The sequence below is a fragment of the Habropoda laboriosa genome, unplaced genomic scaffold (genome assembly GCF_001263275.1).
Source record: "Habropoda laboriosa isolate 0110345459 unplaced genomic scaffold, ASM126327v1 scaffold57, whole genome shotgun sequence".
Lineage (NCBI taxonomy): Eukaryota > Metazoa > Arthropoda > Insecta > Hymenoptera > Apidae > Habropoda > Habropoda laboriosa.
The window spans coordinates 2,711,472-2,716,930 of NW_017100229.1; positions in this window are offsets into that span (position 1 = coordinate 2,711,472).

The following is a 5,459-nucleotide window of genomic DNA, read 5'->3' on the forward strand; positions in this document are numbered from 1 at the left end:
TTGGTGGTGAGCTCGTTTTTGGGATTGTCGTTTCTGAATGGTGACTTTAGCCTCCGCGTATGAATGGTATTTTCAGATATATACCAGAGAGAGAGAGAGAGAGAGAGAGAGAGAGAGAGCGAGCGAGTAGCACCCCCCTCTGCGTCCTCTCTACCTCTCGCTCTCCTCCTCTTCGTCGCACTTTCACGGTTTAGCTTCGCTCCGCGCGCGGTGGACCAACGGTCCATTGTCGGCTCGGACTCAATGGACGATGCTGAAGCAGCGGGGGTGGAGGAGGTGGGCGACGGGGGAGAATGATTGTCGTTGTAGAACTCTCTTGCCCCCCACCGCCCCCCTCCCAACGTGGCGGTCAACTCAAAAGGAAATGAGGTGCCCCCGACAGGACCTATCCCAACGAAAAAGAAGTCACTGGGCTGTACGAGGGAAAGAAACCCATCCTACCACCACCCAACCACCACCTCCTTGAAGAGTGACGGACATTTCCGCCGGATCGGTCCTCGTTGACATGCTTCGACCACCTCTTTTGCCTTCTTCCTCGAAACCGCTACGTGCGATCTATTTTTCGACGTGGACATCTAGAATGTAGATATCTCGCGGTGGAATATTTTCGTGGAAATGTAACTTTTGCTTTTTCGAATCGTTATGCGAATTTTTACGTGTACAATTATGGGTTAGGGATAAGGGTTACGAGATTTAATACTATAGGTGTTAGGATTCGAGGGAATAGGTAAATTAATCCCGTCTCGCTTCTTCTTCGTTTTTTTTTTTTTTTTTTTTATTTCGAATGGTCGCGTGGCGCGGTACAAAGGCGAATAGGGAGGTGCGGTTCCGTAAAGAATAAAGAAGGATCCGACTTTGGGACGAGGTCTCCCGATTATCCAGGTGCTGGGAAACACGCGCAGGATCTTCCAGGAGTTCTCGCTTTAGACGACACCGCAACAGCGGAGGGTCCTTTTCTATGGATCACACCTTGGCCATTCAATTTTCACGCCACCTACGATTTAAGTGACTCGGCGATGTATCCAGGTGCGACTTTGTGCCACTGCAGCCGGACTTACCGTGGGTTGACACCTCTTAGGTGTAGAAATAACATTTCACGTTCGTGTTGCGTGGAAAACAACGTGGGAACACTGTTTAGATTCCGCGAATATGAAAATATTTAAAGAACAGCGAGCACAGGTGTGAAAAATTTCGCAATGTTTTGCTCTTGCTTGTTCTGTTAGAGAAAATGGTGGTAAAAGTGCAGACTCCCCGCAGAAGATGTGAATGAGATTTTCGTTCATAAATACGGAGCGTTTTCGAAGATTTGTTCGAGGAATCTTCGAAGGGCTCTTCTCCGAACAGTCGTTGAAACCTCATCGGTTCCGGTGAATTTTGAAAATTCAAGGAAAACCCGTGTAATTGAAAGGCATTACGCGAAAAGGAACCGTTCGCTTTCAGAGTCGTGCTTATTTGTCCTGGGGAACTTTATTGGGGACCTTTGCGGAGAATAAAAGACCCCCGGTGTTACTAAAAAGTGATGTTCCAAGAAGAACCCCATGAATGAAAATTGCAACTTAACCTTCTAACTTCACCCCGGTACCATTCGAAGATGATCGTAAATACACGGTGAAAAGTAATGAAAAAAAATTAGAAGAGTGTCGCCCGAGCGTCAGCTCTCCCTCGTCCGTATCGAGAAGATAACGAGGCGTGGACCCAAAGTGACACCTGAGGTGTGGCCGTGACACGTTACGAGGGTAGCTGTGCCAAACATCCATCACTTCTTTGTACACCCGTAGAGTGACACCTGGTTCTTAGCCACCCATCTCTCCCCCCTCAGCTTCTTTTCAAAGTCCTCCTCGACGGCCATCGCGGCCGGAACCACCCCCGAGAACAGCCCGAAGCAATGACGCGTAGCGGTTTGAAAAATAAATAAAAGTGCACGGGGGAGACTTGGGTGATCGGTAAGCTGGCGCAAAGCTGGGATTATTTTTATCGATGACTCCGCGAGCCTCGTGGTGGAAAAAATCGGGGAAAAAGATTTGGGAAATTACGAGATTGCACGGTTGACAATTCGACGATATATGTCACCCGTGTATCTTTACCGATCACCTGGACCACTGTGACAAATTTCACCGCATCCACGATGTCATTAGAGTAATCGATTCCGGACGTTACGCGGCAAAAATTTCTCCGTGTCATCTTTCAGACCACGGGTGAACAATCTTACGGAGAAATCTCGCGAGATACATTCTCGAGAAATACGTGCACCGAGATTTTTGCGGTGAATCATGCGAACCACTGGAAGGCGATAAAGTGTACTCTGATGTACATTCAACTGTGTACAATCTTGGATAGAATTATCGATCGATGGAAGGTCTATCCTGAAGTGCATCCACGCCTTGTTTTTGCCAAAAGTTCTTCCTCGAGTCCCGTGGGACACATTAGCCAGTCGAGTCGTTTTCGAGAGAAAAGGAGAACGGAACCTTGTCTTCACCCTCCCGTTGAGAGTGGCTTCATTGATAGCTAGACACCGAGATCCAGGTGTCTTGTGCTCGGTACGTCCTCCAGAGACCTTCATATTTTAACTCGTCAATGGGGATAGGAAGGAGCCAGGTGCAGGTGTCCCACCTCTTCCACGTAGGATCGAGGCTACCGAGCAATAAAGCCGCTGCTGCAGGGAACGAAGAAAGGACGATGCGCGGGCGGCAGAACGAATTTTCCATGCTCGGTCCTCTGTTCCTGCACCCTGGCCACTTTGTCGATGCCTCGCCGATTAGGAGCATCCACCGTGAAAGGGTTGACGCGCGACTGGGATTGATGACGGCTCGATGAAAACGGGATTTCTCTCTGATCGTCTCACCGTCGCGCTCTTTCGTTGCCATTTTGCCTGGATGTTGAGACGATCCTCGATTGAACGCTACTAAAACTTAACCTAGAAAATCCAAATTGATATCCCTCGTTGTACCGCGAGAAAAAAAGCGATTCCTCCTCGTGACATTCCTGCGGAATGTTAGAATATCGATCAATCGGCAGGGAGAGGAGCAGTTTCCAGGGCACGGGGGACGGCGTCGCTGGGCAAGGACGCCGCGACGAAGCTCGTCAGTCGTTCGCTGACAGAAGGAGGCGGCTGGTTCTCATTAATAACCGGTGACTCGGCGTTTATATAAATAAATTGTACGCGGTCGCAGCCACTCACCTGCGATTTGGTCGATCGCTCACTATCCTGACGTGAAAGAAGCCTGTGCCGCCTCCTCCGCCTCCTCTTCATCCTCCTCCTCCTCCTCCTCCTCCACCCACCTTGCTCCCCTCCTCAGAAATACACCGCTCTCCATCCACTGGCCTGTTCGCGTTTCAGCCTTCATCCATTTCTCCTCTCTTACCCTCCTCGTTGCTCTGTTTGACCCCTGCTTACCTCCGTCCCTCTTCCTCCGATGCAAGCTTCTCCTCAATCGGAATTCCAAAAGGCACTAGAGCAAAGCAGTGCGCGCCAGTGCCGGGTCTATGAATGCCCGGCCCCCGATGCTCGGTCATTTATTTCGGCGGCGGTGTACTACCCCCGAAATGGCCGAATGAATGCGGCAACCGTCCACTCTCTGCCTCTCCCTCTCCCTCGTTCCCTTGTCTCGACTCGCGGAGTTAGGATCGTTTTGAAAATCGAGGTCGAGGGCCAGCCAACCTCCTCAGACCCTGCTGCTCTCACGTTCTCTCCTGCTTCTTCGTCGAGGTTCCTTCTTGTTCGCTCCCTTTCGACCACGGTGAATCCCTCTCGAGGTATCGAGCTTCGTGTATACCGGGTGAAAAGGGCCAGGTCGTCGTCGTCGTCGACGACAAGAACGATCTGCTTTTCTCTCTCCCTCTCTCTCTCTCTCTCTCTCTCTCTGGTTCTCCATGGTGTGGTTTCTTGGAACGACTGACACACGTTGGATAGAAGTAGAGCATAAAGTGTATTAGAGGGTGTTTCTTACGAGGTACGCAAAGAACGAAGTTGTAGGAAGCTTTGTGTACGCACGAGGGAAAGTTTTCCGAACTGATACGGAGAAGACGGTAAAGAAATTTGGAATTTGACGTTGTTCGCGGGTTTGGAAATCAGTCGAGAGGGTTTAAGAATTGGAAGGAAACGTTAAAGCTATCCTTCATGGCGCGATGCGTCTCCGTAACGGCGCTATAAAACTTCCTGCTGCCCGCGAATGGGCAAACTTTGTCCTGGAAACTTGAGACAGCGTTTCTTCTTCCTTCCTGGTGCAACAATTATTCTTACGCTTTTTTAGCGGGAGATTATAGAGCCGTGAACGTGGAAATATAGAGCAAGGTGGTAAAGACGGCGAGGGGTAAGACGACGAGGTGAAGAAGCCAGGGAGAATGAAGCTATTGCGTGAAAAACTGGGGCGAATGGAAAATAATGACAATTAGAAGATCGTTTTATTTGGAACGGAGACAGATCGTTCCACGGTCGATTATCCGTATTCCTCGAGGCAGGGGATCGCGATTTACTCCGCCTTTCCATCACTTTTCGCCAGAGGTGCACGCATCCATAGAAGTCACCCATTGAATTCGATTCACTCCAGTGGCTCGTGTATTGCGGATACGCGGCGGGGCGGGTCGATCGCGCCGTAAAATATTTAACGAGGCAGTTTCGCGTAGCGTCTTTGTAAACGTTATGAATATCGCAATAAAATATATATATACACATAGGAGCAAACAGCCCTGAAGATCTCCGTCTTCTTCGTCGAACTCCTTCCTTCCTTCGCCCCGTTAACTCGTTCATTTTCCCACCGTTCCTTCTTATTTCCCTCGACCGACTTTCATTGTTTCAGATGAATCGCGTGAATCGTAGGCACTTCGAGGGTGGATCTTGGTTATCGCAGCCTGGTGAGTGATCGTTTAAACGTGTAACATTCACGGAATATACGGAAGCAATAGGTTACGATAGAAGTTATATCGTTATCTGCGGTTTCGAAATAATTCGTCGAACAGATACATCTTGCGTGAATTTAGCAAAGGCTCGTGGAGTTGAGGCAAACTCCACCCCCCTCGCAGAAGACGTTCGGCATCAAGGACTCCATTTTACCTCCCTAACGCGTCTATTTACACTCGATTCTTTCCCTCTGTATTTCTTCACCCCCCGTCTCGAAATAACGCTCGCAGGATCGTCCGGAAATTCACCTAAGGGTGGGCGGGGGTGGAGTGAAAAGGGGTGTGCGGCAGAGGTGCTCTGCAGAGGCGTGCACCCGGTAAGATTTAATGTGATCTCTCGCGTGTCCTCTCTCTCGTTCTTTTTTCTTTTCATTCGTCAACCCTCCCTCCCTCCCGCCCCAATCAGCCTTTTTCCTCGTGCATCCACCGCCTCTGCCACCCTATTCGTCCTCGAGGCGTTTTCAACCCCCGAAAACCCTCGTCTGCCGCGAAGCACAGAGAAAGAAGGAGAAGACCAGGCGAAAGAAGAGAGGAGTGAGAGGGGATGGTCCCGAGGGTGGAAG